The sequence below is a fragment of the Microcaecilia unicolor genome, chromosome 1 (genome assembly GCF_901765095.1).
Source record: "Microcaecilia unicolor chromosome 1, aMicUni1.1, whole genome shotgun sequence".
Lineage (NCBI taxonomy): Eukaryota > Metazoa > Chordata > Amphibia > Gymnophiona > Siphonopidae > Microcaecilia > Microcaecilia unicolor.
In genome coordinates, this window is record NC_044031.1 from 528,491,666 (window position 1) to 528,507,364 (window position 15,699).

Here is a 15,699-nt window from a genome sequence, read left to right on the forward strand (position 1 = left end):
GTACTGCAAGTAAGGGTGCTGTGCAGCTCAGGGAGGAAGGGAATACATCTTAACTGGTAGGTTGAATACTGTCAGCAATACTTGGGGATGATATGTGGTTATAACCAAGACTCTGTCATGTTTGGCTTCCTATATGGTTGGCATGGTGGAGACTTGAAAAACCAGCATTTAAACATGGGTGACTGGGGCCTACACAGAGTGGCGGGCGTGGCTTTGGCCACCTTGTTGGTTAGATTGGATGGACTTTGCAGGTCTTTATCTGCTGTCATTTACTGTGTTTTAGGTTGTACTGTATGTATATGATAGTCCAGATCAGTGAAAGGGGAGAATGAGTTAGACAGAGGTGACGAGACAGTAACTCTTCGCAGATCAAAGGCCCTATGTTTGATCATTCTAATTTCTATGGTTGTCCCTTCCCATGTGCTCTTGAAGTTTTCCTTAAATACCTTTATTGTAAGGTCTTTAAGGGAGTGATCTTCCATTGGGAAATTGTCTCTCTGTTTATGTTTATTTCTTGCTTTTTTTTCTGTAATAGTTTATCTTTTGTCTATGAAGATTGATACTTGTTCTCAATTTTTCACTTGTTTCTCTGATGTAGCATCCCTCTTCAAGTTTCTTGCATTGAATGACGGTATATATACCACTTTAATAGAGAAGCATGAACATGGATCTTTTATTTTCCCATGTGGATAGCTCTAGATTCCTCTGATATGTGTTGAACTAACACAGCATTCACAATTCTCTGTTCCAGTTCAAAAATAATTTTTTCTTTTTACCATTATGTATTTTAAATAATAATCACCAAGTAATACATGCTTGTACAGAACGCTTATGGTACAGAATTCAAAAATCAATGACAATGTACTTTAAAGAAATGTAAAAAAAAATCAAAAGCATATCAAGCCCTCCTCAAAGATAAGTGAAGAACCAATACATGAAAGAAATTGAGCTCAATGGAGACTATCCACCAAATAACAGCTGATTCACCTTCCAACATGAAGCATTACATAAAGCAGTGATTACATAGATCTTAAACATGGTCAGAAGCCAGAGTGAGGAAGGTCTTCTAATTACCAGTAAAGATCACTAACTGAATCACATCAAAAACTGTATATTACATTGAATGATATTTAACAATACATTTGCAAAGGTATTTAAGAAAAGAAATGCATCTAGTTGCACTTCGGGACGTAACAAAAACTGTCTCTTCCTCCTGAGTTTCCCTGGCCACATCAGGAAAAATCCTAACCACATTATTCATAAAAGGAATTACAGGTTTTGAAAAATAAAATGAATAGACAGTTTCTCAAGGCTAATGTCCCTGTTAATAGAGCTGGAGCAGTCGACTCCAGTTCAGATTTTTCTAATGCAGTTGCATCTAATTGTCCATAATCCGACCCGCATCCTGACAAGTCTCATCAATCCTCTTTTTGGTAGGCAAATAATAAATTCTAGAGATTGGAAGAAACAACGCCTCAGGCAATTTGAGTACTTTTATCAAATACGTTTTTGAACATTTCTCAAGCAGATGTCATAGGCGCCCTAGGGAAATTAATTATCTAGTAAAATTTTCCACTGTCCCAATTTTATTTCTTAAGTTAACCATATCCTTACTAAAGGCTGCACTCATGTCCTGAGATGATTTAATTTAAACTTTTGAATTTTCCAAAGAGATTGGATATGTCTAATACTCTCCTTCATTTATTTAAACTTCAAATCATGTTCCTGAACTGTTGCAGAGAGTAATTTAATTTGAGGCACAAGGGCCTACCCCAATTCTGATATTCCCTTGCATATAGCTTCTAAAGTAAAGATCTTTGGATGTATCAGTGTTAACTCATAGTAGGCAGAGGTAGCTTCAGGGTATCCTGGAACCTCAACCAGGTAGTACTGTTACTCTGCTTCACCAGTTGATTGAAGATTCTGAATCACCTTCAACAATGCCACAAATTCCCAATCCTCCTTCACTCCTGCTTGATGTTGGCATTTTTGAAGAAAAGATTGGCAAAGCTTCCACAGCAAATGATCCCTTGAGGTTGCAGGTATCACTACATCATCACCATAAGAACATTAGAATAGCCATACTGGGTCATACCGATGGTCCACCTAGCCCAGTATCCTGCTTCCAACAGCGGCCAATCCAGCTCACAAGTACCTGGCAGAAACCCAGATAGTAGCAACATTCTGTGCTACTGATCCCAGGGCAAACAGTGGCTTCCCCCATATCTATCTCAATAACAGACTATGGACTTTTCCTCCAGGAACTTGCCCAAACCTTTTTTAAACCCAGATATGCTAACCACCACTGAATGCTGCTGTCAGCGCTGACTGAAGCTTTCCCAAGGCAAGTCATGAAGGGATACTGCTGCTCAGGACTTAGTGAAGTCTTCATCTTGAACAGGGCACTCGGATCCTAGCCCTAGTGTTGATTACAGCCAGGCCAATTCCTGAGCCTGGATTCTGAGCAACTAAGTGCACCACAAATGAGTCCATTGGATCTTCTGTAGAAGACTGCCAGGGAGGGTAGATAGGGAAAATCCAGCAGCCTACCCTTTCTTTTGAACATGTTAAGGAAAAGGGTAAGTGATCAGAGGTCAATGCAAATAGCTCCAGCCTGTGTCAAACATGCTGAGCTACCAATATTCATTGGCATTCAATACTGTTCTGCCCCAATATTCATGGAGGCAGGGTGTATTGTTGTGTATAATTAATATGAGTGTTGTTTGTATTTAATTGCATTGTGTAATAGCACTGTGTATTAAAATTGCTTTTCTTGTAGTTTGAAGTACCTGTGATTGACTCCTTATGAGCTTTTCCTATTGGCTGTTAACTCTGAGCTAGGGCCAGCCCTCTCTCTCTGCCCCCCTGCAGGCTGTGTGAGAGAATCCAGTATTCCTAGAATGCCTTTGTGATCAACAGCTGTTCTAGGGGCTGATCCCTCCTTAATCTACTGTAATTCCATCAAGAGTTTTCACTATCATCCCAAGTCCTTTTCCATTTATTTTCTCTGAGTTTCTCCCCATATTTTCCTTGAGTGTTACAGCTTTTTCTCTCCACTGGGTTGAGGCTCCAGCCATCTCCTTACCTCTGAGGTGGCTAGATACAGACTCTATGAGCAGAAAGCCACAATTCTTTTACAAGCAACCAAACTGTAAATTTGATTTTCATTATTTATTCTGAGTACTACAATAAAGAAGATTTGCTTAAGAGTCTACTGGTGAAGCTTCTGCTTGGGGATGGTTTATGTTGGCTGTTTAATCTACACTATGTTTTGCCTAGAACAGTAAAGGTATCGCTGAATATTTGGTTTTGACCACCCTGCCCCAGGCCAGGGCAATCCAGGGGGGATTGGGGCAGAGCTGGAAGTTATATGGGTACCAGTGATATTTAGTGCTGGTGCCTGCATATCTAACCAGGCAGACAGAACTGCATAAAATACAATTCTCTTTGCTCTGTTAGATATTGTGACACATAATTATGATTTGCTTGTCACAGAGAAAAAGCTGGCTTAAATAATACTGTAACTGCCCCCACTTGAAAGCAGGGAAGCTAAAAGCTGAGGCTTCCTTAAACAGAGTAAACTACATTTCCCTTTAGGAAGTAGGACCTGAAGTCAGAAGATATCTGCTAGGAAGCCTGGAGGGAAGGCTGATGAGTCAATAGGTTCCACAGGTGTTAACATTAACAATGTAAATTGTATTCCTCTTATACTTCGAGATATAACATTATGAAGTAAAGCTAACTGAGATGCACTCTCTTCGTAAGACAGGAATTTTAAAGCAGTCTTGTTCTCCAAACACAGGAACAGAGATGCAGCAGGGCCGCTGAGAGTGGAGGGCAGGGGGGACAAAATTCCCCGGGCCTGGGCCTCCAAGGGGGGCCTGGCACCGCTGTCCCACCCACCCTCCATTGTCAACCGTCTGCCACCGGACCGGGCCCCCTGCATTGACATCACAGCACCTCTGCACCCTACGCCTGGAATAAACTTCCTGAGCCCCTACGTCTTGCCCCATCCTTGGCCACCTTTAAATCTAGACTGAAAACCCACCTCTTTAACATTGCTTTTGACTCGTAACCACTTGTAACCACTCGCCTCCACCTACCCTCCTCTCTTCCTTCCCGTTCACATTAATTGATTTGATTTGCTTACTTTATTTATTTTTTGTCTATTAGATTGTAAGCTCTTTGAGCAGGGACTGTCTTTCTTCTATGTTTGTACAGCGCTGCGTATGCCTTGTAGCGCTATAGAAATGCTAAATAGTAGTAGTAGTACTCTCACCTCCATGTGAAAGCGCTGCAGGCAGCAGCAGATTGCTTCCATTCGGGCCTCCTTCCCTCCCTGTGTTCCACCCTCGTCTGACGTAACTTCCGTGAGGGTGGGACACAGGGAGGGAAGGAGGCCCAAAGGGAGTCGATCTGCTGCTGCCTGCAGCGCTTTCACACGCAGGTGAGAGGCGCTGTGATTTCAATGCAGGGGGCCCAACGGCGGAGGCGGGGCCCCGGGGGCGGCTTTGCCCCAGGCCTGGCCCAGTCTCTTGGCGGCCCTGAGAAGCAGTGGGGGTTTAGCTGTTGGAACAACCTTCTCAGTTGCAGATAGAGGCAACAGGGAGGTCTCTTCACAGTGACTAATTAAGGGCCTCAAACAAAGAGAAGGATTTTCTCAAAGACCAAAAGTTTGAAAGGGAAAGAAGTATTTTCCCAATGCAAGAAGCCAGGAGAAAGGAGAGAAGTTCCTCAGGGCAAGAAGAAGCCTGAAAGGAAAGATGTGTTTTTAAAGCCAATAAGTCAGGAGAAAAGGGAGAAAGATTTCTCTAGTGGATGAAGTCTTCCAACAGCTTAAAGTGCCAAGATATCCAAGAGCCCGAATGGGGGTGGGTTTAGATTGAATCTCTAACCAGGGAGGAGCTGAAAACGTAAGCCCAAGTTAAACTACTGTTTTGTAATTTGTCCTTCTGTAAAGGATAACACCAGGAATGTGCAAGACAGAGAAAAGTTTAGAACTGTTAAACCTTTAGTGGACCAAAGGTTGTTGTTTTCAGTATATTCCCTTGGTAAGGCTAAATGCTTGTAAGCCATGTGTCTTAATGGTACGTACAGTTCACCTAGGCAGCTGCCTAGTCATACCTGGAGACAGAGCTTTTCTTCCAGGTGCCAGAGGCAATTACCACACACAACACTGCACACTCCATTCTCTCAATAATGCAGGCCGTACCAAGGGATATGATCTGAAGTATATAACATTTACTGGTGTTCTTAAAGTCTCTTAATTCCAAGGGACAACAGCAGCAGAGACGGTATTAATACAGTGTTTTTCACAACTATGTACATTTATCCTTCTTTCAAGACCTTAGCCTTATACTTTTTCTCTTGTGTACGAGAATCTGTGATTAGTCTTCACTCTCCACTTACAATGTAACAGTCAGCAATATTTAATTTCAGTTGGAACACACTTACAGTTATTATGATGATCTCAAGAGTCATGGGATAGGTGGCTGCATGGTCCTAGATGGAGTGCAGAAGGCTATTAAGAATATAGTGCTGTAAGTGCTTCTTTCTCCTAGCCTTGGGATGGTACTGAGAATGGATTGTCAGGATGCCCAGGTGGAAATGTTTAAAATTGAGGTCTGAATGGCACTTGTACATGGCTGCTTTTAGAATCTCTGTAGCTTTATTTTTTTTTTTGTTACATTTGTACCCTGCACTTTCCCACTCATGGCAGGCTCTATGCGGCAGGCAATGGAGGGTTAAATGACTTGCCCAGAGTCACAAGGAGCGGCCTGTGCCGGAAATTGAACTCAGTTCCTCAGGACCAAAGTCCACCACCCTAACCACTAGGCCACTCCTCTTATTATGTTCACTATCCTGATGGTTGGGTCTATAACTTCCAGGCATGAGGCTGGCAGGCTCTTCTTTGCTTGTGGTCAGGGCCGGGAGGCTAGAGTCAACAGACAGCATTTAAATCTGGGTTCTCCAATTTATATTTCTGAGTCTTCTCTTCAGATTTAATTCTATTCCTATTTCTAGTGTTTCTAACAATAATATACTATGACACTTCCATTTTCTCTTATTAGGGCATGGTGTTTGAGATCACCAGAACACTTTCTCTTAGTTACCAATGATAGAAACAGAGAAAAATGAAGGCAGATAAAGACCATTTGGCTTATTGAGTCTGCCCATCCATGCAATCTACTATCCTTTCCTCTCCCTTAAAGATCCTATGTACTTGTCCCAAGCCTTCTTGAATTCAGATATATTGTCTTCGTCTCCACCACTTCTAGTGAGAGGCTGTTCCATGTATTCACAACCCTGTCCATGCAGAAGTATTTCCTTAGATTGCTCTTAAGTCTTTCACCTTCATCCTATGTCCCCTCATTCCAGAGCTTCCTTTCAATTGATAGAGACTCACCTCGTGTGCATTTATGTCATCACATTTCCCAAAGGATAATACCTTTGGTGGAGCCCAAGGTATTTTTCTATGCACATTGCTTATGTATAATTCTACAGGTTCTTACATATACATCACTGTGTAACAATGCATGGACTATTAGCAGTACTGAAGTGAAGCAATTTTCAGACAACTATGGATAAAACACATTTTATTTGTGGAAATCAATTTGCACTTGCCCTCACAATTATCAGAACGACTAGTGCTGCAGTGCTGTAACTTAAAAAGGTGCATAGTTAGCCAGAAAATAAGAAAAAAAATGGCACTTGTAACTAAACATAATTAAAGCACAGCAATTTTGACTTAAAAGTTAAAAGTAACAGCCTGTCATGGGGATCAATCAAGGCATTACAGTAAGTTGCATTTGCAGCTAAATGTTCTAATTTTTAATATTTCTACAACATGCAATGAAATGCTCCCATTCTAAAATATCATCACCTTGTTTTCATGAATGTTTCTTACAATTATGTAAATTGCCTTCAAAATGCATTTAATATTCATGTTGGAATAACGCATCTGCTGTGGCAGATTGAGCAAATGACAAAGTTCAGTTGGTTTAATAGAACCCTTTAAGATCAATTGTGGTTTGCAGAAATAATGTGTAATTCATTTTGAGTTAATTGATTTGACGTTATTGTATTCCATCAACGTCTAGTACACCTGCTTCTAACAATAAAAAACAACTTCTAAACAAATCTGAATATATTCCATGTCCTCAAATACAGAATTCAACATAGAGCTCTGGGAGTCGACGTATGATCTGGGGAGTCAGAGATTCTTCTGAATGAAAAAGAATAAAATTTGGCAGCTTGCGTAACAAAAGCTGAAAAGCTAATCGGAATCAGATGATTCGGAACCTATAAACACTGCGAGACTGAAAGCTCATCACATGTTCTTGTATATGAGTACTATACATTTGAACTGTATACTGCAGCATTTGCTTCACAAGGCCACTTGCCAGTTCACTGTTCAGATCAAGTCAATCGATAACCTTTCATGTCTAAAAGTTGTACTCTTTTTTTTTCCGACTGCCTTTAAGAGCTGTAATAAAGCAATTTAACAATGTCTTGTTAACAAAGGATGAACAAACCTGAGGCAAGAATCAACTGTTCGTTTCTATTTTTGTGGTGATGAGGAATGTGTTTTAGTACCTCAAACCAGTCACAAAGCTAAATCACATGGAATCTATAGCAGTATGGCTGATGATTTACAGTTAATATAGTGGAGTACAACAAGATAGTAGCAACATATGGCTGAACTTTATAATGAGAGCAGCCTGAAATGGTATATTTGAAAGGGAGGATAAGAAAATGACACAGGTTATGTCCTATTTTTTTTTTAACACTAGTAGAAAACCATGGCTCGCTCCGTGTGTTGCATGTCTGCTTAGAGGCAGGGATCGGAGAGATACTCCTACACTTCTCCAAGGTGATTCACTCCCACTGCTTCACAGAAACCAGTGCCAATAAATTTATATTTATATATATACTGGCTACACAGATAGGAGGTCACTGCAGTTCCTTCAATCAGGAAGAAAATAGGCAGCTTTCGAATGGTAGATGCCCATTTTGGAAGGGTCAGAGTTGGGTATCCAGCAGAAAAAAAAACCTGTTTTATTTTTGGTGAGAAATCAACATGGTGGTTGTTGTGGAGCGGTTGTATAATTCTCGTGTATAAAAGAAGATTATAAGGAACTGTCCATGAGGGGACTGCATCATTCTTGAAATGAGAGCGATTGGGACAGGGGTTACTTCAGAGGGAACTGTATTATTCTTGAGAAGGGGTTAGAAAAGGGATCAAGTAGTCCTAAGGGAAGTTGTTTGAGAAGCTGTGGTGATTTGGAATTCAGTTAAGGCATTTAAATGACAATTCTATAACAGGAAATCCACAATTAGGTGCCCAAAGGGTAATAAAATCCTATTTTATAAAGGAAAGTAGGGGCCTTCTTTCCTTATAAGCACATGTACTTAGGCTCAAGCATTGACACTAGCCAGAGAACTAGTGTGTTAGCACCTATGTAGTGCAGATACCCATTTAACTTACAGCACTGTAAGATAGGAATGTAAATTTGACCTCTGCACATGCTCTACCATGTGCGTACCCCCTTGCAAATATGCTCTATGGGCTAGATTCAATATATGGTGCTTAAAAATTCAGCGCAGAAAACGTTTTCGCCTAAATGTATTCTATAAGTGGCGACTAGATTTAAGCACGGTACATAGAATACACTTGGTTGATATCCTAGCACCTAAAGCTACATGCATCCATTTATACCAACAAAAACGTGTCATAAATCTCTGCGTGTAGATTTTATTGTATAATGTGTGTAAATTTTAGAACTCCCACAAAATGCCCATTTCCCCACCCATAACAATGCCGCATTTTGCCTGTGTGCATTAAAATTTAGGTGCAGTGTGGCAAGATGGCATCCTAGCTGAATCCACGGACGCTCTCTAACTGCTTGCTGGTAATTTCTACGAGTATTCCTCTAACTCGCTATGCCCCACACAAAAAGAAAGGGGACGACGAAAGTCCAACCGCCAGCTGCGCTAACGTCATCCCCAATCCAGCAAACATTGGACCGCTTCGTGCGAAGCTTACCATTTGATTCCGGTTCGGCGAGTCCCGCATTGATTGACGTTGAAGGAGCGACGTCAGTCCAGGGCCTGGATACTACACTATCGCCACCGGCGCTGAATCCTCCTCCTTGTCCCGCTGGAGCCAGAGTGGAGTTAAAGGTTCAAACTGGATCCGATGAGGTCGCTGATTCGTCCTTATCTGGCGGTTTCTCCCCTGGAGCAGCGGTTGAGAGTATACTGGAGCAAGAAATGCCCTAGGAGGTGACTATGAAGGCTATTTGGACAATGCTTCAGAGATTGACTATTGAGGTGGCTAAATCCATGAGAGAAATGTCTACAATTGCAAGTAAGTTGACTTTAATGTCTGAATCTTATGATGAAGCTAAAAGAGAATCAGCAAGTCAATTCACTACAATTAAAGAGGACGTTTATACTGTTAAAACAACTGTGGATGCCCTAGTGAAAGATAAGATCTTTACGGCCCGCAAAATAGAGCAAATAGAGAATTATAACCAATGGCTTACCCTTAGAATGTTGAATTTTCCTATTTCACCAGCTTTGTTGCCTCGAGATTTTCTTAAGAAATATTTACAGGAGATTTTGAAATTATCTCTGTCGGATATTCCTCCTTGTAACAGAGTTTACTATTTGCCTAATATACAAAAACGTGGAGAAATCTCTGAGCCTCCTGTTATTGACACACAGAATTTAACAGCGCTACTAGAGGACTCAATGATAGAGATAACAGCTAGAAGGACTCTAATAGTATCCATGGTATTTGAACAAGATTTGAATATGATTATGAAGTTATATTTCAAGTATTCTTCTGCTCTATTTTGTGGCCAAAAAATATGGGTATACCCCGATGTTACCAAGATGACTCAACAGAGACGAAAACAATTCCTGGCATTTAGAGATGAAGTGAGATCACTGGGTGCAACTTTTACACTGGTTTATCCATGTAAATGTATAATTTGTATGTCAGGAATTAAATATATATTTTTTGAGCCACCTCAGTTAAAGACTTTTCTGGACACTAAAAATCCAACTAGCCGAGTAAAAGAAACAACTGAACCAGCGATAAATTTGAATTAAAGAAAATGAAGATCAGGACTATGCCTATTTGAAGCAGGAATTTTTCTTTATTGATAATTCTCCTTAAATTTTTTTGTGAACCACTCCCTCCCCCTTTTCTTTTGGTAGTCTAAGGAAGATTAAAATGTAGTTTATGTCTAACTTTATAATTTTTCCTTTAAAAATGTTCTCTGTATTTCCTTACAAACTGGTTATGTTTGTATTTTTGGAAAAATTCAATAAATAAATTAATAAAAATTTAGGTGCAGTGCATTACAAAATGCACTTAGGGAATTGTGTGTGCAAATTATTTCCAATTAATGCTCATTATTGCTTGTTAAGTGCTGTTAACGCTGATTGACTTGTTAAGCCAATTAAGTTACATGCATTGTTACAGAAGGCGCCTGGATTTCGGCGCGGAATGCTAGACACTATATAGAATCCGGGAGTATGTGTGTAAAGGAAGTAGTGCATAGGTGGAATTTTGAAAGTTATGTGCACACATAAAGACATAAATATCATTCTAAACTTTATGTGCATCATCATGGGTGAATAAATGTTAGCACCTATGTTATAGAATTGACCCTTAGGGTCTGTTGGTGGGAGGGGTGTGTTTTGGCCTGATAATTGTGATGACTTGGGAAGAACAAATTTCCCTGCCAACATCCTTTTCCTTTCAGACCAGGTAGCATAATTGGTTTCCTTGCAGTTAGCTTGGTCCTTACACTTTTTGTGTCAATGATCATATTAGTATTGAGCTCACAGTATTGACAGAAAATGTTTGTTACTAATAGAATGTCCAGTGTTCCTAATTAGCTCAGGGATTTGAGCCTGTCTTATAATTTGAGGCAGTCTTTTTCGAGCATAGTATAGTGACATTTCACTAAATTTAAGTGTCAATATCCTATTATTAATGTTTCTTATGATTTGTTGAAGTCTGTGCCCCCCTTTTATTGTGGGGCAGTGGAAGAAGTGTGGTAGTTAATTGTACTTAGTTGTATTCTTTTTCTTTGATAAACATCGTGTCACATCTTTTTCCTTCTTTTGCAAATTTCATACGTGTAATTTATAATGGAAATTTATTAATAAAGAGTAAAAAGAAAAGTCTGAAAATATAAACATTCAGAAAAGATTAGTTTTCCGGCTTCCAGTGCTTCTCAGGAATTCCCAAATATTCAAGAAGCAGCCCCTCCCTTTAAGACACAGAGAGGGGCATTTTTGATATAATGTCTAACTCCGATTTTGGATGTTTTCATTAAAACGTCCATAAATGCGAGGATGTAATCAGAAAACTTTATAGACATCTTTGCAGGTTCCAAAATACGGGAAATGGATGAATAGAAGTAGTATGTCCAACATGTAGCACAGAAAATGTCTTATTTTGTTTTCAGGTTAGCGAACATCAAATGCGGAAATGACCCTGCATGCATTCTAAAACATGTGCAGTCATTGCAGAATGTCCTCTCCATGTGCAAGGCTCTGCACGTGGAAGAACATTCATTCCCAGAGCAAAATGGCTCTTAGTAGGGAGCCAAATGATAGTTCGGCAGAAATTGAATTATTAGTCCGCCTCTGCCTAAGGCACAAAAGATGCCTATTCAAATGGCAGCACCACCTGCCCCCCAGGAATGTGTCCATAAAGGCCCCAGCAAGGTAAATGTTCAGCAATAGAGCAATAGCAGCCCCTCTACCAGCATTGGACATGGGCACTGAAGTCCCCCTCGTGTTGCAAGACATGTAAGAGTTTCCTCACCTATCACAGGTCTTACTGAATTCCCTCAAGAGATATATATAATATCTCCATAAATATAATCAATGTCCCAGAAAGTATGGATGCCACCCCTTGAACCGCACATGTAGAGTAACCATGAAGGACTGCACATATATCCACCTCCCCTTCCCCCCTTCCCTGACCTGCTCACATATGATCACACCTCCCTAAAGGAAATGCACATGCCTGAAGGAACACCAGCTGTCATTCACTGCCCATTCCCACATCCCTGTGCACATGCTGCACAGAAAGGGCGCTCTCGGTCGCCATGTCCACCTCACCTCACATATCACCTGTGCTTATGTAATGCCCCTCCATACACAACTTGGTTTCCAAAGGAATCATGTCTATGAAGGCAAGAAGGGCAATCCCCTGAACCCTGGTGTACAAACTTGTATCTTGCAGGCATTTTGGCATCTGGCGGGAGCTGGAGTCCCTCAGGGTGGCCACGTTCCCTATCTCCCTTTCTGAGGTGGATATTGTTTCCTGATATTCCTGCCTGAAGTCCTGGTATTTACGTGTAGTGCATGTGATAGTATACATTTTAAGTCCGTGAATGAAATTATCACAACCCCCCCCCCCCCCCCAAAAAAAAAAAAAAAAAACACATCACCACCAATGGCCACAATGGGAATCAAACACACAATCCTTGGATACAGGTACCATAGTCACAACCAAACTCCAAACATACTGCTGAGGAATAAATTGGCCCTGCCAACACATCCTGTGTGCCCCTTGGCCCACCACCCTCCAGGGTTCCCTGCCATGTCATCTCATGGATCTCACACTCCAAGCATATCCCCCAGGGATCACCACTGACCACACTTCTCCCCATCCTTGGCTCACTATGGAAGCCATGTAGGATGTGCTGATTTAAATGACAAACCTTCTACACACACAGAGCAGCAACAGGCACAGCAGAAGCCCCAGGACCAGCAGGAGGCTCCGGACCACCATGAGCCCCGGAACAAGCAGGATGCCCCGGACCAGCAAGAGGCCATTGTTGACCCTGGGGAATGGGAGGTGCCATACCCCAGGATGACTCCTGGGAGGACATGCCCCCTTTTGAGGGGGAAGAAGAGGAAGAGGAGAGACCTCAGCAGCAGCAGCACCCCCACCAGTGGACAATACAGTGGCCCTACTGTACCTCCTGCTCCAAGTGGTTATGATGCAAAACCACTTGCTATAGGAGGTGGATGCACTGAGGCAGCAGATGGGAACACAGATGCTGCTCCTGCTGATTGTCCTGCAGGTATTAGAAATTGTGGCACAGCAGAGGAGCAACTCTCAATGAGGGCCAATGACACTCCCCCTCCCCCTGTTTGTACACAGTCCCTGTCTGTTTTAAAATACAAATGTGTTATATGTTTTTGCATACCTGGGTCTGTGCCTCTACTTTGTGCATAACGTACTGATGGCCTGACTTGCCAGGCTGACTGCAATAGGGCTGTTGATTGTAATATGCAACCCATGGGAATGAGAGACTTCATAAAAGTGAGGGGTAAAAGCACCACTGAAGGGGAGGGGATTGTGCAAAGGGCCACCTGAGTACATAATCATATTGGCTGACCCTTAATTTCTAGTGTCCCACCTGCTCCCCCCTTTCACAGTCCATCCCCAATCCATCATGCTTTTGATCTGAATTAACTCACTTTGTGGTTATATCAACTGGCTTATGGCCCTCAATAGCTTGTGATACCAGTTGAAGCAAGGTGTGCCACTATAACAACAGATACTGAGGTCCCTAAGCACCCCTCCAAAGGGGGGGGGAGGGTTGGAAAAACATGCCTGCAGTTTCCTTCTCCAATTCATTCATGCATCTCATGGCTGTAGTCCATGTGGGATTGAGGGCTTTTTTGAGGCTTATCAGGGGGTCATGAAACTAGGCCTGCTAGGTCCTGGGGGAACGCTGGCCCCTTAGGTGGTGAGATGTGCAGGACTACTGTCTGAGAGTCATGTGCCAGGAATGAAGCCACTGAATGCACATGTGTCTGCAGACACATTACTGCCCTGGGACCAGGCAGCCCAATCTCTGGCCTCTGAACCAGCTTGGGAACCCTTCTACCTCCAGACATGCTACAACCCTTAGCTCAGCTAGTGTCCTCTGGGCAATAGGGAAAAGTCTGTAATGTAGAATCATTAGGGGAGACAATCCCTAAATGTGGCTACACTGACCTGGACATAACAATTCAAGGCAAGTCATGATATGGGGCAGACTGACCACATAATAAGGTCACATGTATGATTGGAGTCGCAAATAAGCAACACACCAAACATTTTCTTGTCTGTTCCTTACAACCTGCAGTAATAGAACTGCCACTGACCATACAGCCCCACACCCTTTGGAGACAAAGCATAGAGCTAGCTAAACAATAGGTATGTTGTCTTACACCAGCAATCCGCCAGGTATAAACCTGCAGATATGCATAGGCAGTGCCTAGACTACTGTTTGGTCTCTGTTCAGCAGGCTACCTTACACACAACCAACATGGCTAAGGGCCAGGAAGGTCCTGCAAACAGCTGGGTTGTATTTTCACATTGAGAATATGTCAGCAATGGTATACATTGGTGAGGAGGAAAGGGAAAACAACAATGTACAACTATGGGAGATACTCACAAAAGTCAGTAGTTAAAGAAACCATTAGATACATGTTTATTTTATCAGAATTGCAAAACAATCAGGTACTGGACAACAGGAGAGGCTGCCCATAGGAATAAATTGCCTCAATCTGGGAACAGCAGGGCACAGGATGGGGAATTATGCAGGCACCAGGCTGGAGCCACTTGCAGGAGATTTAGAGCAGGAATGGATGCCCTCCCCCCTCCCTAGGACTTATGGGCTTGAGCCTTTGAGAGGCTTTGTGAGAGAGGAGGTTACTGAAGAGCTTCAGCATTTGCTGCTTTTAGCAATTGCAATGTACTGCTGTAGTGTTTGTTTCAATGCTATCAGGTGTATGTGCCTTTAGGGACCCTGATAGTGGAATGATAAGCCCCTGATGCAGCCTCTGGTCTGCAATGTTTTAATAAAGAGTGTATTTCTACTTTCACTCTGGTCTTCAATGTTCTGCCATGCAAAAAGCTATACATAGGACACACATCTAGACCGTTTCGGATTTGGTTAAATGAACATGAGAGTAGTTTGAGATGGGATGAAGCTCTCCTTGCAATGTACTGCATTAAAGAAAAACATGATTTTACAGCTCTAATGTGTTTTGTTCTGGATCATATTCCCCCTGAAGAAGGGTAGTTTCCATTGTAAACTTTTATTACAATGTGAACAATTTTGGATCTTTAAAATATAAACCCTCCCTCTGGTTTGAATACAAAAATTGAATTGAGTGTGTGTGTTTGTGTTTGTGTTTTTTTTTTTAATAATGATGTTATCTTGCCTTCTCTTGATTTCAGGCTGTGATTGGCTGAGAAATTTTTAAGTAATGTACTCACCATGTTTTGTGTGAGCCTCGACTGGTAACTGATTATAGCACCACATCGATATATGGAGGTGTTCTAAGTTTTTTGGTTGTTTTAATGAATTTACAAAGTTTGTATGATTTTACTGACAAGCTGTTTTTTTTTTTTTTTGCAGTTCCCTGAGTCCCTGAAGCAGTTTGCGAAATGCTGTCCAACATCTGACCTAGAGGTGCAGTGCTCTTTATAAAAGATACATTGTTTGGATGTTTGTTTAATTACTGCAGTAAGGACTCACGTGCTAACAAAGCACTAATCAGTTTGGTGCATTTTCTTGGCATTTTGCTCTGCAATCAGGCATCTATTCTCCTTCGGGCAGACTTTCATAGTGTTGAGTCACTATATTTTGAATTAGAATCAAT